The sequence below is a fragment of the Myxine glutinosa genome, chromosome 7 (assembly GCF_964187855.1).
Source record: "Myxine glutinosa chromosome 7, kmMyxGlut1.1, whole genome shotgun sequence".
Taxonomy (NCBI): domain Eukaryota; kingdom Metazoa; phylum Chordata; class Myxini; order Myxiniformes; family Myxinidae; genus Myxine; species Myxine glutinosa.
Genome location: NC_136267.1, coordinates 110,760,489 through 110,785,155, shown reverse-complemented (window position 1 = coordinate 110,785,155; position 24,667 = coordinate 110,760,489). Strand labels below are relative to the sequence as shown.

General features: G+C 44.2%; 1 protein-coding gene across 2 annotated transcripts in view; it reads right to left on the bottom strand.

Moving 5' to 3' along the window:
• LOC137431577 (myocyte-specific enhancer factor 2A) overlaps positions 1 to 24,667 on the bottom strand; it is a 171,005-nt gene that overhangs the window by 101,304 nt on the left and 45,034 nt on the right. The window contains exons 3-4 of one of the 2 annotated variants that reach the window (XM_078782128.1): positions 23,852 to 24,044; positions 7,188 to 7,300 (exon numbers count right to left, since the gene is read on the bottom strand). The gene's annotated coding sequence lies outside the window, so the exon portion shown is untranslated. The remainder of the gene's footprint in view (positions 1 to 7,187; positions 7,301 to 23,851; positions 24,045 to 24,667) is intronic. The other variant, XM_078782126.1, reaches the window with a different exon arrangement.

Below are 24,667 nucleotides of genomic sequence, written 5' to 3'. Positions count from 1 at the left end.
GATGTTGAAGCTGAGAAGTTCAGGACAATGTGAACCTCTTCTAGTGGCTGACCCTGAAAGTAGATATATAAAGTGGGTTTGAGGTTTGATGCTTGACGATCGTTTCGGAGTGATAGCATCAGATTGAGATTTACCAACATTGGAAGACATGTTTCATTTATCAGACAAACATTCTAAGTAATTTCAAATCGATGAGCGTTGAGCATACAAGAGAGAGAGGTTAAAGTTCCTTTTTGGATCCATAACGTATGTGGCCTAGCGCACATTTTTTGAACTTTCAAGTGAAAATAAACGAAGAGATTGGCCGGTAGAGGCATCTTATCTTTCTTCCACGCAATCCATCTCATCTGTTGAATGGATACGGTAAACAATGCGTCTGATTCATCTCTAAAACATGACAATTATTTTCTATTTACTGTTCAGAGGTACACACAATGAACTTCAGTGCAGAAGGAGGCCATTCGGCCTATCATGCTTGCAGTGCACCCACTCCAGTTAGCCTGAAGTCAGGGAATAGGAACGAGCCTCTTCTGGAGATGTTGCTTTGCTAATCAGTAAACTAAAGGCCTGTTTGTCTTCTTTTAGGGTGTTGTTGTTGCATAGCCCCGGACAGTTCTCTTCACCAAGCCCACCGCATGGAGACAGCCGATTGATTTCCCAGGAGGGATCCAGAGATCCCCCACATCCGGGATGGTGACCCCCGCCTTTACAAAGTCAGGGCCACGACAGAGTTAGAGAGAGAGAAAGGGAGAGGGGGGGGGGAGAAAGAGAGAGACAGAGAAAGGGAGGGAAGAAGAGCGAGAGTGAGTGAGAGAGAGAGAGAGAGAGAGAGAGAGAGAGAGAGAGAGAGAGAGAGAGAGAGAGTAGCTGGAATGGGCCATACCATGGGGACCCACATGCACTCTGACCATGACCACGCTGCCCTAGCTAGCAAATCCGGGCAGCAGAGAAGAAAGGGGAAGATTTGGACCCCGACTTGCATTGGGGGAGGGGGTGGGGGGAGGTTACAACCACCACGAAGAGGCGTCTCAATAGCAGCTTTTTATTTTTTTTATTTTTGTTTGTATACAAAATCGAGGCTCGTGAAAGAGCGAACATTAATCACACGGAAAATCAAACAGACACATAAAGCATATAATAAGGGGAGCGGTCGACAAGATTGGGAGAGAGGAGGAAGCACACAAGCACAACATTTGAGAGCAGGGACATCGGGAGATCTGTGGGAGGGAGGAGGCTTGGGGGGAGGCGGCGTGGGAAGGCGTGAGGGGTGGGAGACGTATAAAACACATGGACACTGCAAGGACTTCCAGGAAAGAAGTTGGTATTTCAAAAAAGTGGATCTGGGGTGAATTTGTGGGGGTAGAAAAGATCAAGGTTTTGGATGGGGGAAGACAAGAGATGGTGGTGAACAGCTGTTTTAAAGACATGGAGGGAGGTTGTTGAAGGAGGTTGAAGGAGGGGGGTTGAAGAGAGTGAGGGAGTTTGTTCCAGAGGCGGGAGAAAAGATGAATGAAAGAGTGAAGGTGAGCAGAGAGCCGAGATTTTGGCAGTTTAACCATAAGAGGGTTGCTGGCAGATCTTGTGCGACCTGTAGGAATATTTGGGGGACAGAACACAGAGAGAGCTGGGGGAGCAAGGCCGGAGAGGAGTCGGTAGAAGACAGAAAGACCACTGACCTACCTGCGATGAGTGAGTGAAAGGCCCTCGGAATTAGCTTCATCACCAGAGATTCCAATGATTCTGAAAGCTTTGGTTTCAACAGCGTGAAGCTGAGCTAGGTGTGAGGCAGGAGAACCGCCCCAGAGGGGAGAACAGTATTCCATTGAGCTGCGGATGAAAGCCTTATATGTGGTGAGTAGCTCAGGTGTGCCAAGGAAGGACTTCGCACGACGGAGGATGCCCAGTCGGCGACTGGCTTCGGAGGCCAGCTTGGAAATGTGGTTTTCCAAGGAAAGATCATGGCAGATAATGAGACCCAAAAGCTTGAGTGACAGAACTTCTTGTAGAGAACTGTTCACAAAGTAGATGGGAGGGTTGTCCAGTTCGTCTTTTCGGAGAGACATAGTAAGAGTGTGAGATTTGTCAGGATTGAAGGACATGTTCCACTTGTTTGACAAGTCTGTGATTTTGTCCATGTCTGCAGAGAGTGAGGAGGCTGCAGACTACCGATGTGAGGGATGAGGAATGGAGCGGCAGAGAGTGGAGTCATTAGCAAAGAGATAGAGAGGATTTTCCAGAGAGTTGGAGAGACCAGAAAAAGCACAGGGCCCAGAACACTGCCTTGGGGAACTCCAGCCTGAACAGGAAGGGGAGATGAGAGAAATCCATTCAGGGCCACACATTGACTACGACCAGAGAGGAAGTCCGCAAGCCATGCGTGGAGATTTCCATGGATACTATCAGAGGAGCGTTTGGAAAGCAGAGTGGGGTGCCAGACTGTATCGAAGGCACGTGATATGTCAAGGGAGACAGCTCTGATTTCCTTTTTGGCATTGAGGACCTCAATCCATTGTTGAGACAGCAGAAGCAGCATATCCAGAGTAGAGTGACCTGGTCTTAATCCAAATTGATGATCAGAGATCAAGCCATTGGAGAAGAGGAAGGATTTGATATCCGAATCAATGATGGATTCCATGACTTTGCTGGTAATTGGGAACAGGCTGATTGGTCTGTAGTTGCAAGGATCTGTTTTTGCACCTTTTTGTGTAAAGCGGTAATGTTTGCTGATTTCCAAGGTGATGGCAGATGACCTTGAGCAAAAGAGAGGGTGAAGAGTACAGAGAGAGGGTGAGATAGAGTGGCAGAGCAGGATGCTAGGATCCGTGGGCTGATGCTGTCTGGTCCAGTTGCAGAATCAGAGTCGAGGTTTGACAAAAACTTGTCCTTGTCAGGAGAGAAACTTGTCAGGAGAGAAGGACACATAGTCCAGGAGCAGCTGGGTTCGACTGGGTAAGGTGGGAACGGAGAGAGATGGGTTTAGGACACAAGATTTTGAGGCAAACACAGAGTTGAGGCATTCGGCTTTGTCACGTGCGGTGTCAACTGTGTAGCCATTTGAGGTAAGGGAGGGGGTGGAGGGGGAACAAACACCAGAAACGGATTTGACCAGACGCCACCAGGATTTGGAGGAAGGAGACAGGTTTGAGAGTTTATTCTTGAGTGTGGAGAGATAGTGCTTCCTGGCACTCCTGAGGGTAGAAACGCACTTGTTCTGAGCTTGCTGGAAGGAACTGAGATTGCCTTCAGTTGGATTAGCCTTCCAAGAGGCGAAGGCATGTTGTTTCAGGGCAACTGCCTCACCACAAGATTCAGTGTGCCATTGACGGGAGGAAGGGTATGACAACTGAAGGTGAGATGGGATAAATCTGTGCATGAGAGAGAGCAGTTAATTTGGAAGAATTCCCAGGAAGAGTTGATGTCAGAGGCAGTAGAGATGGAAGACCAGTCCAGATGATTGATGGTTTATGGATGTATATGGCCTTTGGGTCTTTTTTTGGCCTTCTCCATCCCAGTCTTAATCTTTGTAATTTTGTCAAAGAAATTGACCTGTTCCTCCCCAGTTGCTTTCGGTCTTGAGTCAACAAATTGCTTGTATTTCTGCTCCCCAACTTCTGATTGCGAGATCAGTTCTTTCTTAACATCACAGTCAATTTCCACGCGGGCTTTCAGGTGACGAGCGGGACCAACGAGGAAAGGGTTGAAATATTTGCTGCACTGAAGAACTAGATTTTGGACCATGTCTTCGTGCTGGTTTCAGGCACCAAAGGTGGTTTCTTTGTGGCCAGATGTCACGATATCCAGTCTCTCCTCAACATAGATCTGATCTTAGCCATGACATTACTTGCCTTGATGAATACATCTGTTGTGCTCCCAGTTGTATTGTAGCCACCTTGCATTGGACCACCTCTGACCTTTACTTCTCGGTTTATTTTGGTCTCTGTGAACAAATTCCCATGAATTGTAGAGAAGGGATCTTCAGACAACGACCCACCAAACCCATTCTGGGCCAGATCGTTCCATGCTGGTTTGTTATTCAACGTCACATCTTGAAGGTTGACATGCTGATATGTCAGGTAGCAGAGTTGAGGTGGCCAAATGCGAAGCATTTTGGAAGTAAGGCAGTAAAGGTACGTTCGGCTGCTAAATGTCTTTTGATAATTTTTCTCTCGGATGGCACTTATTAAAGCCAACATTGCTGAAACGTCCTTAGCATATCCCACAGTGATCTGTGATTGTTTCTTCTGCCGATGTCATGGAAGAACAGATCGTTTAAAACCGTGGCAGAATTATAAGCGACTCTAGATTTCCTGGAGAGAGTGGCGTCTGAGGTTCGCTATTGCTTATTTATTTGCCTGTCCAAGTTGGCAATTTTATTGGTAAACTTTCATCCGATAACTCAGGACAGCCTCAAACGACTGTTTGTGCAGACTTGGGCACAGATTCCACATGAAAATTATGCATTTTTACCTCCGCCAACGAAGGTGGATGGAAGTTGTGTTTTCACCCCTGTCTGTTTGTTACTTGGCAAAATAATAATAATTTTGGACAAGTATGTTGATCACTCCGGTTTGTGTGTGTTTGTTTGTCTGTCTGCTCACTTATACTTGCCTACAGGTCACAATTTTAAACCGATCTTCACGAAACTTCACCAAATGGTAGTGTTTGTGGTCCGACAAAATCCTATATATTTTTGAGGTCAAAAGGTCAACATAGGCCAAAGGTCAACCACTTTTTTCAGGTTTCTAAAATCCTCAATTTTCATCCGATTGACTTGAAATCCGAATAGGATTTGCACATCAGTGAACTGAAACCAACCACCAACTATTTTTGAGATCAAAATCGGCCAAAAGGTCAACATAGGCCTAGCGTGGTCAACCACTTTTCCCGAATTTCTAAAATCCTCAATTTTCATCTGATTGACTTGAAAACTGAATAGGATTTGCATATCAGCTTACTGAAACCAACCACCACCTATTTTTGTGGTCAATATAAGCCAAAAGGTTAACATATGCCAAATTTCTAAAATTGTCAATTTTTATCCGATTAACTTAATTTGAAAACGATTTGCATATCAGCTCACAAAATTCAACCACCAATTATTTTTATGGTCAAAAGGATGCTCTGCTGAGTGACATTCTACTTTGTTCTCTTTTGCCAAGTGTCGCTCTATGAGTGATTTTTAATTTGTCTGTTTGTCTGTCTCTCTGTCTGTCTCTGTGAACAAGATATCTCAAAAAGTTGTGGACGGATTTGGACGAAATTTGGCAGAGAGGTAGTGAATGTGACAAGGACGAAATGATTAGATTTTGGTGAAGATCCGGATTCGGATCTGGCTAGCAGAATTTTTTGGCAGTGATTCTCCACCATTGGGATGATGGGGCTAAAAACGATACATATCAGGATATCTCAAAACGTTGTAGACGGATTTGGACGAAACTTGGTGGACAGTTTGGGTGACGATTCGATTCGATTTTGGTGAAGATCTGAATATAGAGTCGGACACGATAATTATTTAATTTTCAAGTGATTTCTCATCATTGAGTGATCGGGCTAAAACCAATACAGAGCACGATATCTCAAAAAGTTATTGACGGATTTGGACGAAACTTGGTGGACAGGTTGTGTGTGAGACAAGGACGAATCGTTTCGATTTTGGTGAAGATCTGAATATGGATTTGGATCCGAGAATTATTTAATTTCTTAGTGATTTTTCACCATTGAGTGATCGTGCTAAGAGCGATATATAACACGATATTTAAAAAAGGTTATGGACGATTTATGACTAAACTTGGTGGACGAGTTGGTTAGATGACAAGAACAAGTCGATTAGATTTTGGTTAAGGTCCCAATCCAGATCCGGCCTATCAGTGGATACAAAACGTAACCTGTTCAGCCTGGCGGAGGTATGCGCTCTACCGTGTGCTGTTCTAGTTTTGGACTGAGTTTCCTTTTGTTTAACATGATTTCTAAATGTGATTCGACACCCTTTGTGAACAAACATATCATTTTGGTGGATGGACAGTCATGGCCTTGCTAATTGGAATTCAGCACAGGGTGCGTCAATACACAAACTATTATCAACAGTTTGCCATCTGTCAGCAAGTTCCAGGAGAGATGTAAATCATGGAAGAGTTACTTCTGAGAGGTCCGCCTTGTCGTTGATACGCTCATTGCAAAAGAGGCATTTTATTCTGTCATCCGCTATGATGCTCAAAAAAGGATTGTCTGCCATAGTGCTAATAATTAGTCAATAGAAATACAGCATGTTTAGTTTATATATTCACACGTTAACTGAAACAGAGTGAAACAAGAACGGCACTCGGTAGAATGCATACCTCCGTCAGGCTGATTAGTTCACGTTTTGTATCCCACTGATAAGCCGGATTTGGAATCGGACCTGGACCAAAATTTAATCAGCTTGTTCTTGTCACCTAACCAAATGATCCACCAAGTCTTGTCACGAATCGTCCACAACCTTTTGAGATATCATGCTATATATTATGTTTGGCTCGATCTCTCAATTGATGGTGAAGAATCACTTTAAAAATTAAAAAAAACATTCTCAGATCCGGATCCGTCTGCGGATCTTCACCGAAATCAAATTGATTCGCCCTCGTCACACACAACCTTTCCACCACGTTTCGTCCAAATCCGTCCACAACTTTTTGAGATATCGTGCTACATATCGTTTTAGCCCGATCTCTCAATTGTGAAGCATCACTTAAAAAAATTATCCGATCCGGATCCGATTTCGGACCTTCACCAAAAGTGAATCAATTGCTCCTTGATACAAACCCAACGTGCCCACCAAGTTCCATCCGAATCCGTTCCCAACCTTTTGAGATATTGTGCTATATGTCGTTTTCGGCCCTATCTGTCATTGGTGCATAATCACTAAAAAAAATTATAGTATCCGGAATGGGAACCAGATCTTCACCCAAATTTAATCATTTCATCCTAGTCACATACCCAACCTCTCCATCAAATTTGATCCGAATCCATCCACAACCTTTTGAGATATCCTGCACACAGAAAACAAACAAACAGACAGGGGTGAAAACTACCCTCCGTCCACCTCGGTGGGTGAAGGTAATAAAGAACATTTTCTGGTTGAGCAGTAATTCTCTAAAACTGAATAATGCAAATGTTGTGACCCAAACAATGCATTCATCTGTCACAAGGCATACCTGTAAAATGATGATCAGTCTCAAAAGTATCCAGCATCCGTCTTTTCTATCCGGTTTGTGTTGCTTTCATGGAAATCCGTTCCATCAGAAATTGCACCTTGCACCTCTTCTCACTGTAATGTGAAAAAAAAGGATTCACGTGAAAGTTCTGCTACCTTGAGACCTGCATTTTTTATGTGACAGATTACCATGCAAAGCTCATTTTGCAGAAACATTGGAAGATCAATAAATTTCCTATATCACAAACGAATATACGGACATTAAACATTATCAATGATAATGTTTGAAATAGGTGGAAATGCACCACCCCTTCCAAATAGTCAGTGATGCAATAAAAACCGTCCTGGGCAGGTGTGATTACTATTCAAAGAGAACTATCATTTACACAAAGCTAATTGTCAACCAAAAACAACCTATTTCTGTCTCAAAAAAAATAAATTCTGGGACAAACAGAAGCTGCAAATAGCCAATTTAAGTGATTTTGGTGGCCATTTTGGATTTTGACAGCCATATTGGATTTGGGGCACCAGGGCAAATCATACAAATATTTAATCGCCATGGTCATACAAAGAGAAAACCACTAAGAAATGCTTGGAAGGAAACTGGTAGTTTCGGCTAATATGGTGTACTTGAGGTCTTGACTTCCTGCCTGGCTCACAAAAAGTGTTCCATGAGAGTAGGTAGCGCTGTAGAGAATTTGTATTGAGGGCATTTTCTTGTCTGAGTGCATCTTCCATGATTTTGTATCCATTTATGTTCCTTGTACATAGAGATGATCTCTTTCTTTCTTCTTTTTTATAGGATACAATGTCGAGGCTCATGGAGGAGCTAGAACATAGAATGGATCAGGAAGTAACAGACCAAAAGGAACAGAAGAATGAGAGGGGGGAATGGGGACACACACCAACGGCATGTTTGAAGGACAAAATAAGAGAATTGGGCACACAATGGGCTTAGGGAGGAATGGGCAGCAGGAATTGTGGACATGGTGTGGACAAGATGGATACAGAAGTAAACTCTCAGGAAGGAAAAACTGGAGATTTGGAAAGAGGTGGGCTTGGGGTTGGTTAATGGAGGTAGAAAAGATCCTGATTTTTTGATTGGGGATGATCTGAGATGGTGCTGAATAGCTCATGTCTTGAAGACCTGGAGGGAAGGATGAGGAAGGATGAGATTGAGGAGAATGTGGAAGTTGGTTCCAGAGGAAGGGAAAAAAATGGAACAAATGAGTGGAAGTTAAACAGTGATTCTGGATTTTGGATCTGATGCATCATTTTCTGGAGACCGACTCCTCGGTGCATGATCAGGTGTTTAGATATGTGGAACACGATGTTGAGATCAAAGCAATTCCCAAACCTTGCTCTGATACTACGAGCATGTGACACTGATTATCCCCCCTCCCTTTCCCCCATTCTGTGAACAAACCCTGAAATATGTGCAGTCTGTTGAGATCCGAGATCTCATCATCAGATATAACATGTTCTGAGCAGACATTTTCTGGCTGGCTCCCAAAACCGATCATGGACATGGACATACTTCTCATGAAGACAAGTCTTTCCTCCACACCTCTTAACTGCTGAATGCCTTGAGGAAGATCTGAACATTATTGGTTTCATTTACCAAGACACCAAGGGACAGAGACAGGGCCATCTGCTCTCTCTCTCTCTGTTGGTGGCCTATTTGTTTTACACCATCTCTCAGCTGGTCTTTCACCCCAAACTTGTTATCTCCATTTGTCTCCCTGCTACCCCCAGTTGCATGTGCTTATTTAGAAATTATGCTCTCCTTCCTTCCTTGCTATGTAGTCCAAATCCAACCTCTCTCCTTACCTCCACTCTTCCACTTCTATTTTCTGGAACCACTTCCCTTTGTCCTGTGCATTATCTCACCATCATCTCTTGCCTTATCTCATACAAACCACAATCTTTTTTTCTTTTCTTTTTTTTTTACTCTGACTAACCATGTCGACCATATCTGTCTAAAGTCTTCTCATATCTCGCTGATATTGCCTGACCTTCTGTTTCACGCCAGCCTATTAGCCCCACTATCAATGCATTAACTCTTTCTCTTTCTCTTTCTCTCTCGCTCGCCCCCTGCTGGCCTTTCGTGTGTTGGGCGTGGCAAGATGGCGTGCACTGGTGTTCGTGTGCTGTAGCTCCGTGCTTGTGTTGTGTTGTCCCGTCCCCCCCCCCCCCCCCATTCCTTCCATTCCCATCGCGCCTTTGTCGTGTCCCTCTTTACCACCTGTGCCCCTTTCCCTCCCTTGAGACAGAGAGAGCGAGAGAAGAGCCCAAAGGTGAGAGCAGACCCGTTCGGTTCAGTCTACCTGCTCCGTCGGTGCTGTTTACCTTACTCGCGTCGTGTGAACTTTATTATTCATTATTTCATTTCGACTTTATTTATTTTGTGTCCTTTCCGCCTGGTCAAGGTGGAAAGGTGAGACATCGCCGCTATGGCGAGTGTTCGTGCACGGCAGGAAGGGTTTGAAACCCTAACAAGGAAGCATGCTTTCGTGTGTGTCCCTCCCGAAGGTGTTCCTACCGAGGACATTATCCTAGCTGTAGGGAATGTTATCGGCGATGAAAATGTCCGCGCCGCGTCGCGGATGAACCAAAAGTTTGTTGTTTTCGTGTCGGACGAGAAGTTCGTGCATGATGTTGTTAGTACCGGTCTGTCATTGAAAGGTGGGCAGTTCGTCATGGTTTCCCCGATGGACACACCGGCGATTAAAGTTATTATTTCAAATGTCGCTCCGTTTATCACAGATGATAAATTAATGGCTGTTCTGACCCGGTATGGAACTGTTGTTTCCCGAATCTCGATGATTCCCCTGGGATGTCGGGATGAACGAATGAAACATGTTATGAGTTTCCGGAGACAAGTATTCATGGTGCTTCCTGATCGCGGCGACGATACAGGACTAAACATCTCGTTTAAAATTTCGGTAAATGATCGTCAATATCAAATGTATGCTTCGTCAGGCACCTTAACGTGCTTCCTTTGTGGAGCCTTCGGACACGTCAAAAGGTTTTGTCCCAAAGCATCTTGTACGAAGTGCGGCAAATTGGGACACACCAATGTGGGCTGTAAAAAAGAAAACGCCCCGACCGTGCTTCCTCATGCCTCGACCGTGCTTCCTCACGCCTCGACCGTGCTTCCTCACGCCTCGACCGTGCTTCCTCACGCCTCGACCGTGCTTCTTCACGCCTCGACCGTGCTCCCCGACGCTCAAACCGTGCTCCCCGACGCTCAAACCGTGCTTCCTGGCGCTCAAACCGTGCTACCTGAAGCCCCGACCGTGCTTCCCGACGCCCCGACGGTGCTTCCTGATGTCCCAACTGTGCTTCCCGAGGTCCCGACTACGCTTCCCGAAGCCCCAACCGTGCTACCTGAAGCCCCAACCGTGCTACCCGAAGCCCCAACCGTGCTTCCCGAAGCCCCGACTGTGCTTCCCGACGCCACGACTGTGCTTCCCGACGCCCCGACCGTGCTTCCCGACGCCCCGGTGCTACCCAAACCCAGTGAGATGGCACTTGGTGATGCTAGTACTGCTGACGAACCCATGAATGAAGAACTTGTCATACTGACCAAAAAACGGAAAGCACCACTAACAAATAGCCCCGATGGTGCGATAAAGAAGGCTGTCTTGGGCAGAGACACTGTCTCTGCAAAAGAGGGCAAAACGTTTACAGCAAACGAAAATATCGAACGCCAAAGTGGTAAAGAAGATGTTACTGATTTCCCAAGCTCTGAGAATAAAGCCGACATTGATCCGAACAATGCGGCCATTTTTGAGCCTGAACGCGAAGCACCACCGGTCCCCCCTCCAGTAGCTGAGCGGACTGGTGACCAAACAAATTGCTCTGTCTCACAAACAGAAATCGTAACCCCGGCTACGCAGAGATCTGCAGCCATTTGCCAAAACACACATAAAGAAAGTAAGCACCAGTCTGCTCGTGAGTGTGTACCAGAGTACCCAACGAAATCTCAGGAGATGCCTCCAGAGGAGCTCGTGAGAGCTGCAAGTAAGGCCCAAGATCCAGGTGGGACATTATCAGACCTGTCAGAGTCTGAGGACGAGGTGGAAGTGACTGAGCTGTCACAGTCATCAGCATCTCAGTCACAGATACCCCCCCAACACATCGTGTCGTTTCTAGCCGAAACATACAGACAGCGTAACATAGTCATTAAAGACCATTTTGACGATTTGGCTGCATTCATCCACACTGCAAAATCCATAATTAAAACGCCTGAACAATTTGACCTGAATAAGTCACAATACCACAGGTTAAGAAAATTCATCACACGTGCAGGTGTAGAGTGTTCCCAGCCACAGGCTGATTTCATCAATACAGGATGAAAACTATAAAACTCGCAACCTTAAATATTAACGGTGGTGGTGCTAGACACCTCCGCCAGGTTCAAGTAAAAAACATATTTCAACGGAAAAAGGTGGATGTGATCTTACTTCAAGAAGCTCACATCACACCAAATGTGGAACATAACTGGCATCAACTTTTTAAGAGCCAATGCTATTTCAGCAATTTATCAGCTTCATCTGCTGGAATCGGCTTCTTGCTGAAGCCAGGCCTCGTGTGTGAGTCATGCCATTTTCAGGAGGTAATAAATGGTCGGCTTAGCTCTCTCAAACTAGTAAGCCATAACTTCCATTACACCATTTTTAATGTGTATGCGCCAAGTGATAGCGTAGAGCGTAAGTCCTTCTTCACCGCAATGATAAATCACTTAAGATCAGTTGATTTTGATCATTGTGTGTGTGTCGGAGGTGATTTCAATTGCACCTTCGACCCATCGGTTGACAGAAATTCTGCCGAACCCCATCCTGAGTCCCATGTACACTTATCCAATTTTTTTAGCACAATGGGCCTCGTTGATGTTTGGCGGTTGCACCACCCAAGCACATCGCAGTACACCTGGTGTCGATGCGCCAATAGTCGAGTATCCTTGGCAAGGCTTGACAGATGGTACATCAACGTACCCTTTAAAAATACTGCGGTTTCTTCAAATATATTTCCTTCCGTGTTTTCAGACCATCATATGGTAACCCTAAACCTTTCCTTTCCTCAACCCGCAAGTAGGAGCGCTTATTGGAAGTTTAATGTTAGACTTCTAGAAGATGGTATGTTTAAGGAAGCCTTTCGTGTTTTCTGGGCAAGTCTAGTAGCAAAGAAATCTTCCTTTTCTTCATCCAGCATATGGTGGGATAACATGAAATCTCAAATTCGGGTGTTTTGTCAATGTTTCCAATCACACAGCACAAACGACAAGCACATTACAATGGCCCGGTTGGAATTGGATATTCTACATTTGGAGAATAAATTGGCTCATGAAAACAATGACGCCAATTACCGGTTATTGCTTGTAAAGAAAGCTCTTTTAAGGGAGTTAGTTCAAGAGAAAGCAGCCGGAACATTAATTAGACTTAGAATACAGAATGTAAAGTTATCAGACACCCCAAACAAGTCTTTCTTTCATTTAGAATCCTTAAGCAAGCCATCACGGCTAATCTCTTCTGTTTTGGACTCAAGAGGCAACGTTGTTGTCAACGAGGATGATGTTAGAATAAACATTATTGAATTCTTTACAAAACTTTTTGAGGAGCAGACTGTTTGTAATGATACAATGATGGATTTAACCTCTCACCTCCCCTCCCTAACTGAGGCTCAACGGTTGGAGCTTGACCTACAAATCACCCTCCTTGAGCTAACCTGTGCTCTTGCTGCCATGGATTCAGGGAAAGCTCCGGGTATTGACGGTCTACCTCCCGAATTCTTTCTGACATTTTGGGACCTTTTAGGCCCTGAGTTGCTGAATGTTTTGGACACTTCTATACAGACTGGTATAATGCCGCTGAGTCTAAGAAGAGCCGTAGTGTGCTTGCTCCCGAAAACTGAAGATCCCCGACTTTTGGTGAACTGGCGACCGATCTCCCTGCTGTGCACGGACTACAAGCTTTTTTCAAAAGTACTGGCTAATCGACTAAAAAAGGTTATTGGTGATCTAGTACTGCCAGAACAGAGTTACTGTGTTCCTGGAAGATCCATCCATGATAATATTTCTTTAATCAGAGATCTCATTGATGGTAACCTTGTTAAAGAGGACTTTGGAATGATGTCGCTTGATCTTGAAAAGGCATTTGACAGTATCGACCATAAGTTTATGCATCATGTGTTACAGGCATGCGGCCTCGGAGCAAACTTTCGTTCCTACATTTCCTTGCTATACACGGATGTATTTAGTTTAATTAAGATTAATAATGTGCTGGCTCCCCCCATCAAGGTTCGGAGAGGGGTCCGGCAAGGGTGCCCAGTCTCTGGTTTATTGTTTGCTCTTTCCTTAGAGCCTCTTCTCAATCTACTGAGAAAGAAGATTTCTGGAATAGCACTCACTCCCATGAGTGCACCGCTAACCCTATGTGCTTATGCGGATGACGTCTGCATCTTTGTAAAAGATAAGGATGATATTGATATCGTTGTTGAGTGCCTGTCAAAGTTTCACGCTGCCTCCTCTTTAAAAATCAATTGGAACAAGAGCAAGACGTTATGGATACCCTCCCTTTATCGCAACCTTCTTCAGCCTGTACCACAGCCGCCCCCATCCCTCCCCGCAGGGTTGCTGTGGGGAAGTGAGGGAATTAAGTACTTGGGCATATTCCTTGGTTCCCCACAGTATGCTCAAAGAAATTGGGACGGAGTAATTGAGCAAGTGGGAGAAAGATTGAACCGATGGAAAAGGGTTTTACCTCATTTGTCCTTCAAGGGCCGTGTGCTAGTGATCAACAACTTAGTTGCCACAATGTTGTGGCATAGGTTCATCTGCCTGCAACCGCCGGAGGCCCTACTCAAAGCACTCCAGGGCAAACTGGTGGACTTCTTCTGGGGAGGCTACCACTGGCTACGACCCGATGTGATATGTCGCCCCTCGGCTGAGGGTGGCCACAACCTCGTCGACATCAAAGCCCGCCTAATGGCCTTCCGGCTGCGGTCCATTCAACGTCTCCTCTACATGGAACATCTGCCAGGCCGGCTCCCTGCACGCCTTGTACTGCAGCGAGCGGGTAGGCTCGGGTACGGGTTTGAACTCTTTCAAATGAACCTCCAGCATGTCGACATATCGGTTCTCCCTGCTTTTTACCAAAGCCTCTTAAATGCCTGGCAGAGCCTTTCTGTGAGTCGTCAGGCGGACACATATGTAACGAAAATGCTGGCACACGAGCCTTTGTTCTACAACCCTCTCTTTCCCGACATTCCAAAGAGTCGAGATTTTTGCCAACACTTTATAGCAGCTGGTATTGTGAAGGTGCGGCATCTCCGACATGACTCAGGGTATGGTTGGAAATCCGTAAGTGAAATCGCCGACCTGACAGGGATTTGGTCCCATAGGATGATTGCAAAAATTTTGAGGAAAATGATTCAGTTGGGACGGCAACTTGGCCTAACTTGGACTCGAGGTACAGAAGAAGATCTAAATGAGCCGACAGTGCCTAAATTAATTGTTGAACCCATTCAAAACGATTTGCCCCCTGTTAGCGATGGGTCAAAGCTTTTCCAGACAATGGACAGCAAGGGCATCTACAAGATGTGCCTCAAGCTGTTAAATGGGAACCCTTCGTTAAATGGAGTTACCCGATGGAAAGGATTGTTACCCGGAGGACCCCCCTCCGAACCTATCTGGGAAGCCATGTACAGTGAGCCCACATCCAAAAGAACAGGTGATCTCCAGTGGCGTTTGGCCCACTGGATTGTTCGCTCTAACACGTTTATTAGACATTTTTCTCCTGTATCTGTTTGTTGTCCCTTCTGTACAGTCAATGAGGACTTGTTTCACGCATTCATAGACTGTATCCGATTATTTCCTTTGTTTCATTGGTTGAATTACATTGCACATGAAATGCATGTTACCTTTTCTTTGAGAAGTTTCGTCTTTGGTTTTGCCCCTAAACAGAATCCTGCATCTAAACTGTTTAGTTTCCTAATAGCAACTGCGAAGCTTGCTGTTTATCTAACAAGAAAAGACAAACTATCTGGCAAACCGATAGAGCACTGCAACATCATGTCGTGTTTGAATGCATTAATCTCAGCAAGATTGAAACTGGAATTTACCCTGTCCAACGAGTCCGGAAATTTTCATAACTTTGTTGATACTTGGTGTGTTGGTGGGTTTTGTGAGGTTAAAGAAAATGAATTCAGAATACTGTTGTGAAATACTGATTGTTTTATTTGATGATCATTGGGTGCTTCTTCTTTTTCTTTTTTTCTTTTTGTTGGCATTATTGATTTTATTGCAAAACGTGTAGATTGTTACTTTTATATTTTTGTAATAAAAGGACTAAAAAGTCAAAGTCTCTCTCTCTCTCTCTCTCTCTCTCTCTCTCTCTCTCTCTCTCTCTCCTTGGTGTTGGCTTTGCGGTTAAGGTGGCTGGCTTAAGATCTAGGGGTGTTGAGTTTGAGCCCCTGCCATGCCGTTGAAATAACACCAGGTGGGTTGACTCTGCCTGTCATCCTTCTGATATTGGCAAAATGAGTACAGCTTTCTGGAAACGAGCAATGCATCAGCGGCACAACCACGCTCCCAGAAAATGATTCAACCAGCAGCCAACGGCGGCATTCAAAATAACAACAGGCATGGCGAGGCATCACAATGTGTGTGCCGTCCCTCAAATGGATGTTAAGCTGGGCATCCCTTCACCTGCCGGCAGTAGTTGGTGTACGAGAAAGATCCCATGGTATCCTTCCCGAAGAGTAGGTGAGTTATCGCTGGCATTTTGAACAAATTACAAATTCCGGCCCGAACCTACAGGGGGCACTGCATTAGCACTGCCTTGAACACTGCCTTGAGGAAGATGGACACTTCAGGGCCAGAGCCATGGAATATTAAAGTTCAGCGAACTTAACAATAGCAGCCATGTTGTTACTCAACTGCTCATGTGTGGGTAGTGTAAATTACATGCTATTCGAATGTAACTTTGAGACCTTTAAGATCTCTTAGACCTTTTTACAGACCTTTGACCATAGAACCTCAGACCCTAAACATTTTAGACCATTAGACCCTCAGAGCTTTAACTTTAGACCCATATTTAAAGTCTCATTTAGACCCTTTAACACCTCAATACCATTAGACATTTTACACCATTTAACTCTCATGACCCTCAATACCCCATTAGACCCTTAAGATCTTTAAGACTTTAGACCCACAAGACACTTTTGACCCTCAAGACCCCATTACACCTCAACATTCTTCAGACCTTTTTGTATACCAAGTCGAGGCTTGTATAAGAGCTAATACATAGAACATATAATAAAGGGAGCGGGAGACAAGAGGGGGAAAGAGAGGGAAGCCCAACAATAGTAGAGAACAGGGACATCAGGAGATCTGTGGAAGGGAGAGGGCTGGGGTGGGGTACACGGGATAAACAAGATGGACACTTCAGGGACTTTCCCAGGGAAAGGAACCAGGGAATTTGAAGGAGGTGGATTTTGTGGTAGATTAACAGGGGTAGAAAAGATCAAGGTTTTGGATGGGGAAAGATAAGAGATAGTGGTGAACAGCTGTTTTGAAGACCAGGAGGGAGGAGTCTGATTTAATAGAGTGGAGGAGTTTGTTCCAGAGACGGTGAAAAGAGGAATGAAAGAGTGAAGGTGAGCCATGAGTCGTGATTTTTGGAAGTTTCACCAGAAGATGGTTGCTGTCAGATCTTGTGCGTCCTGCAGGAATATTTGGGGGACAGAGCACAGACAGAGCAGGCAATGCAAGGCTGGAGAGGAGTAGGTATAAAATAGAAAGACCACCAACCTTCCTGCGGTGGGAGAATGAAAGGGCCTCGGAATCGTCTTCGTCACGGGAGATACCAATGATTCTAAAAACGATAGGTTCCACAGCGAGAAGCCGAGCTAGATGTGAGGGAGGAGCACCAGCCCAAAGGGGAGAGCAGTATTCCATCAAGCTGCGGGTGAAAGCTTTGTAAGTGGTGAGGAGCTCAGTAGTGCCAAGGAAGGACTTCACACGATGGAGGATGCCCATTCGGCCACTGGCTTGGGAGGCCAGTTTGGAAATGTAGCTTTCCCAGGAAAGATCATGGCAGATCGTAAGACCAAAAAAAAGTTTGAGTTACAGAACTTCTTCAAGAGGATTGTTGAGAAAGTAGATGGGAGGGTTTTCCAGATGGTCTTTTAGGAGAGACATTGTGAGAGTGTCAGACTTGTCAGGATTGAAGGACATGTTCCACTTGTTTCACAAGTTTGTGATTTTGTCCAGGTCTGCAGAGAGTGAAGAGGCTGCTTCCTGTTGATCTGAGGGAAGAGAGATGGAACGGCAGAGAGTGGATTCATCATGAAAAAGATAAAGAGGATTTTGCAGAGAGTCGGAGAGATCATTGATGAAGATTTTAAAAAGCACAGGGCCCAGAACACTGCCTTGAGGAAATCCAGCCTGAACAGGAAGGGGAGATGAGAGAAATCCATTCAGGACCACACGTTGACTACGACCAGAGAGGAAGTCTGCAAGCCATGCGTGGAGATTTCCATGGGTACTATCGGAGGAGCGTTTGGAAGGCAGAGTGGGGTGCCAGACTGTATCAAAGGCACGTGATATGTCAAGGGAGACAGCTCTGATTTCCTGTTTGGCGTTGAGGACCTCCATCCATTGTTGAGACAGCAGAAGCAGCATGTCCAGAGTAGAGTGACCTGGTCTGAATCCAAATTGATGATCAGAGATCAAGCCAATGGAGAAGAGGAAGGATTTAATGTTGGAAGCAATGATGGGTTCCATGATCTCTCTGATGATTGGGAGCAGGGTCATTGGTCTGTAGTTGCAAGGATCTGTTTTTAAGAAGTAAAGTTGGGCTATCCAAAGTTATACAAGTTTAGAGAAAAGGTGCTTCAAAGTTCAGGTTCTCATTTGGAATCTCATTCAACTTGTATTGATTGAAGATCAGGATCAGTCTTAAACATTTCGTTGAAAATTCCCATCAACACCAATGGTGTACTGACCTTGAAAAATTACTAAAGTACATGTTAACTCAATTTGACTCTGCATGTGGGATAGCCCGGTTTACTTCTCACTGGCTCAAATGTTAGCACTGTTTACACTTAATTGTAATGGAAAAGGTCACATGACCTACTGTGTGATCTTTTATGCAAGCTGTTGCAAGCTGTATATGGTTAGTGCTATATATTGTTATGTCGGTGGGGTAGTGACATATATAGATTTAGGTTGATCTGCATAGGTAGGTGCTCCGATGATCGTGGGTAGCAATAACTACTTTGATGTACAGTAAGCCAGGGACCTGTCTAGCCCGAATGTCGGATTAAGGTGTATCTTCGTCCCCATTATGAGGAATGGAGCATGTTAAGTAGTTGTCAGGATTATGTTAATTCTCTTGTACGTCGTTCCCTCTGTGATCATGCCTTTGTTACATCTATGGCAACGCACCATAGACATTAGTTAGGCCCATTAGTTACATCACAAACTACTTAAATCCCGCTCCGCCACAATAACAATAAAACTTACCGGAAGAACAGTCAGAAAGCGGCCGCACATTACACAGGCATGGCGATGAAACATCGAGTAAACCAGGCAATAGACACCACAGACGAGGCAGGATGAAGCTTGTGATTGGTCAAGGCAGGGGCAAGAAGCTAGCCAGCTAGCCACTGATTGGTGGAAGGAAGGTGAAGGACGCGACAGGCTGGTTGGCCACCGACCGATGGAATGAGAGAGAAGTGATGCGGCCATTGTTGGAGAATTGAGCCTGTGAATTTGGCCGGTGGGGATTGGTACAGAGGACCGGTGATGTCACAGCGTGGCCGACAAAAGGACGAGGAGACCGACATTTTGCCCCTTATTCTGCCCTCTCGTTTTGGACTGCCTTCCTGCGCTGGACCCCTTCTCATGTTGGACTCTCTTCCCTTCTTCTCCTGCTGCCCCTTATGTTTTCCTCCACCATCGACTCTCTTCCCTTCTTCTCCTGCTGCCCCTTAGGCTTTCCTCCGCCATCGACTCTCTCTCCTTTGGTTCCGGACGCGCAGTGACACAAGGCTTGCCGGGGCAGTGTGTGCTGGCCTAGCAGCGTGCGAGCAAGAGCGCATCGAAGCATGGTTCGCGCCAACGACCTGTCAGCCTTCCTCCCGCTAACACCGGAGCTACTGTACGTCCGGACTGTGCTCAAGCCTGACGATCCCTGACACTGCAGACAGAGATAAGTCGCACCACACAGAACACAACGGTTCCTTTCATTAATTCTTCCTTTGTCTGTTGTTGAAGTGAGGTTTGTGGGATCCCAACCTAGGATTTCGTTTTTATCGTCGTGTTCTCTCGTCCCGCATCCGTTGTAAATAAACCCTTTTATTATTTTCCCTGTTATTCTAAGTTCGGTCTTCGTTTGAGCTTATTTCCTGCAGTTTGAAGACTGCTCGGGACCGTCAGGTAAAATCTGCCGCTTCTTCTTCTTCTCTTTCTTCCTACCGCGCATATATAGTGAAGTCCGTATTTGATCGTCGCCTCAAATAATGCTCGATTTGCTATCCGTGCTTCCCCGGTATTCACTGAGGGGAATTACACGACCATATGTAAACATTCATTTTATATTCAGAGACTTAACCAGGCCAGGCACTTTAAAATATCATCAATATTATCATCAAATGAAATAAAATTTGATAAGAGTCTGTGTTTGCTACTTGCAAAATCTAAGATTTTTAAAAGTATATTGGTCGGTCGACTTTCTTATTCTGTCTGTCTTTCTGATTAACCTGAAAATTAAAGAGCAATTACATAGTGCTTCACTGAATTGAGAAACCAAGTATGTCTGAGGTCAAAAGGTCAACTGAAGGTCTAACTTCTAAAATTATCAATTTTAGTCTGAAAAATCATCCATTTTCATCTGATTAACCTGATAAGTAAATAACAATTGCACAGCGCCTCACTGAATTGGGATAGCAACTATTTTTGAGGTCAAAAGGTCAAAGGTCAACTCAAGGTAAACTTCTAAAATCATCAATTTACGTCTGAAAGACAATCAATTTTCATCGGATTGATCTGAGCTTTGATTAAGATCGTCAATTTGAAACTTAATGAAATGGACAAGTTGATGTATTTATGGCAACTTCTTTTTGGGAAGTGGGGTGGATTTTGCAAGTATCAAAGCACGACGCCTTTCTTGTTTGTTTGTGTGTTTGACTTCGATGAATTCCTAAACGTTTGGACGGAACAAGTTGAAAACTAGTGGTTGTATTTGGGGGGTGGGAAGGGGTCGTGGTGCAAGAGAAGGTTTTTGGCAATAAAATAATTTCAAAGTCTCTAGGGTTCAGAGTGGAGGGGGCCGGGGAGGGGAGAGGGGAATATACCTCAATTATATATGCAATGTAAACGTGTATCGTATTGTGCCGCTGCTGGTGTGGTGTGTAGGTATTAAAACGTATAATAAAAGACATTCCCTGCATGAACACCATAGACATCATAGAAGCGGCGGGGAGGTTATCTTACTATAACTTTATATGGTTTGTGTGTTTGTTTGACTTATACACACTGAACTGCTGGACGGAATGAGTTTAAAACTGGTGGTTATACTTGGAGGGGGAACATATGGGAAAATTTATGGGGTTAAAAAAACAAACAAAAAAAAAACTTGAGAGGTTTGGTCTCAAACTTGCTCAATGTAAATGTGTATCATATAGCGCCATCCTGTGGAAGCCTCTATTACAAGTCAGCCAGACATAGAGGGAACTAGAACGGCACTCGGTAGTGCGCATATTACCTCCGCCAAGCGGAGCAGTTTACGTTTTGTATCCCATTGATAGGCCTGATCGGCATCCGGACCTGAGCCAAAATCTAACCAGCTTGTTCTTATCACCGATCCGACTCATCTACCAAGTTTTGTCATAATCCATCCTCAACTTTTTGAAATATCGCGCTATATATCGTTTTTGGCCCCATTTATCAATTGCGGAAGAATCACTTTTGAAAAATAAAATAAAAATCTCAGATCCGGATCCAGATCTTTACCAAAATTGAATCAATTCGTCCTTGTCACACACCCAACCTGTCCAGCAAATTTTGCCCAAACCCATCCATCATTTTTGAGATATCATGCTCAAAGACAGACAGACAAAGAAGAGATATTGTGCATAGCACGATACTTGTGAAATCCATATAAACAATTGTTGGAAACAACAATTTGGCAATTTGGAAAATTTGGCCGATCAAGTGTTTTTTTTAAATATGATGCAATTTGTGCATAACAAATATGGTCGATACATTTTCTAATTGTCACCTAATAGGCCTTTTACATGTTATGGATGGCATTAACCTTGACCGTTGACTAATTTTAACCAGATTTTACACACATATACTACACATATGTACAAAAAGGAAAATTTATTAATTCATTCTATTTTGTGCCCTCCCTCTTAGCTTGGTAGTGAGGCGGTTTACCAATTGTGGGGAGGGGCTGAATTAAGTCGCTACAACCTCCATTGTGTGACCGTTAGTCCTGCTGTCAAGCTTGGTTAACTCAATTGAGATTGGATAAGTTAACGTCCGAATATATCTCGGTCAGACAAGACAGACAGACAGAAACCAAATGGCATATTTTACTATCAATCAATACAGAATTTACTGATAGTTGTTTGAAATATCCTTTAGCTATTGTTCCAACTTTCTAAAAAATTTACATCCAACACGGATTGCATTACGCATTTAGGTATTCTGGTTGCATCATTCGAAAGCACGGCTTGCCGATGATGCAATGCCTCTGACGATTAGGAAATGTGTGTATATATATATGTATGTATGTATGTATGTATGTATGTATGTATATATGTATGTATGTATGTATGTATGTACGTATGTGTGTGTGTGTGTGTGTGTGTGTGTGTGTGTGTGTGTGTGTGTGTGTAGGTACTAGTAAAAAGCCCGACCAAATATGACGGGTTGGAACAGTTTATTCGACGTTGCAGCCTCACGAGCATGCCAAACTCTGAAGCCGAAGCCTCGTGTCAGGTGTGCTTATATCTTCTTTATTTATTAGACATCTTACAGACACAAATCACCCGTGGAGGTTGGCTTAGCGGTTAGGGTGCCGGCTTGGGATCTTAGGATCCTGGGTTTGTAATCCCGGTCGATCACTGAATTAACACCAGGGGGGTTGACTAAGCCTGTGTCATCCTTCCGAGGTCGGCAAATTGAGTACCAGTTCACTGGTAATTCCCTGTGTGTCGCAAGAGGTGACTAACAAGGTTGGTGGCAGGAAGGGCATCTGACCATAAAATATTGCTTCAAAAATGGGACCATGGTGCCCGAAAAAGGCCAACTCCTGCTCTGCGGTAAAAAAAAAAAGGCCTCTAAAGGTGGTTCTACAGACGTAAATCAACACTCGTTTTGCTCTGCACATGTTGTACATCACGTGCAGCGAATTTCATCTCCATGTGCCTTGTATTTGTTGTTATTTTAAAAAACGCATCTGTACACCGCCATTGAGGCTTGGTTTGCAAGCCACCGTCTACATTTCCAATATAAGAGACAATTAATCTTTCATGGAAAAATGCTGCCTTTTGGTTATGCCTGGTGACTCTCAAGTGTTACTGCAGAAAGCCCTCAGATATTAATGCCAGCCACAACTTTCAATGATTAAATACTGAAATTATTGTAATCGTATTACCAAAACTAGGGCATGCCCGTACTATATATATATCTAAAATTATATCCCCCCCCTCTATTTACATGAAATGGTTTGGTCCATTCGCAAAGCCAAAGTGAACGGCTTGCGAGTACGGTGACAGTCCCCCCCCCTCTATTTACATGAAATGGTTTGGTCCATTCGCAAAGCCAAAGCGAACGGCTTGCGAGTACGGTGACAATCCCCCCCCTCTATTTACATGAAATGGTTTGGTCCAAAGCGAACGGCTTGCGAGTACGGTGACAATCCTCCCCCCCCCCCCCCCCCCCTCTATTTACATGAAATGGTTTGGTCCAAAGCGAACGGCTTGCGGAGTTTGGTAAAGAAATCGCCATAGCTCGGTAACTACTTCTCCGATTAATATGAAACCTTGAAAAGGCACATCCTCGGGTCCCCAGCAATATACCTGGCAAGTTTCAAGTATATCGGACCCGTGGTTGTCGAGAAACAGCGGTCACAGACAAACGACAAACACACAGACAAACACACAGACATACAGAGATTACTGGAATTATAGATAGATGTTAGGGTTCTAAATGGGTCTTCTAACTCCCAATACAGCAACTTCTCCTTACTTGCCACGGTGGTTAGCGAACCTCAATATCTTGTTGATTTGAACCACTGCTCTACCTATCCACTGACGCATATCGACACTGTAATTCACCAGAAATAAGCAGATCCTCAAGGAAAAGAAACGGTGAAGACTGAAAAGTTAGAAGTCGAAACAATGGGAAGGAAAAAGATCCAGATTTCTCAGAGAACAGCCGAAAGAAACAGACAGGTGAGGAATTTGATTCGTGGTTAAAATCGTTCTTCTACACACACACACACACACACACACACACACACACACACACACACACACACACACACACACACACACGTATACCAGTGAGCCAGTGATCATTGGAGCAACAGGAATGATAAAGAATAATTTCACTGCGATCTTAAAAACCATCCTCAGGAATATTACCACAAATGAACTATAACTGGGAGGCAGTCCAAGGTTTGGTGAGGATTCCGAAAAGAGCCCTTGGAACAAAAGTCTGAAAACGTTGAACAGCTTGGTCCATGAACCGTGTTCCCTTACCGAAGCAGAGTTTGATACTTTGAGTCCTAATAGAACTCCGTTCCACCTCCTGAAACCCGCAAAATGAGATGTCAACCTACGACACACAAAATTACGTTTTTACTGGAAGTTAACTTACACATGCAAATCTGACAACTCAACAAACAAGCTTCAACCTACCCCTTCCAAAGCTGTCCCATCTTTATTTTAACCTTCCTGTTCATAAGAGCAAACGGCCATTCCCAAGTTGAAACAGCGGCATATTTAACGCTTTCTGCTCCCCTAACATGCTATCACCGACTTTACAGAAACCTGTCAGTCGCCTGCTCAACTCACAATTTTAAGAGAAAATAGTCTGAAATAATAGCAAGGACCTGCATAACCTCCGCAGTAAAAGTGCTGCTTGAGACAAAGGGTTCTAAACGGCGAATTCCAAAGGGTAATTCTAAGGGGTTCTAAAGGGTAAATGCTAAGGGGTTGTAAAGGTTAAATTCTACAGGAGAATTATAAAGGTTTCTAAAGGTAGTTTCCAAAAGATTCCAAAGAGTAATTCTAAAGGGTAAATTCTGAAAGAGTAATTCTAAAAGTTTTTAAAGGCTAAATTCTAAAGGATAATTCTAAAGGTTTCTAAAGAGTAATTCTAAAGGATAATTCTAAAGGGTAAATTCTGAAAGAGTAATTCTAAAGGTTTTTAAAGGCTAAATTCTAAAGGATAATTCT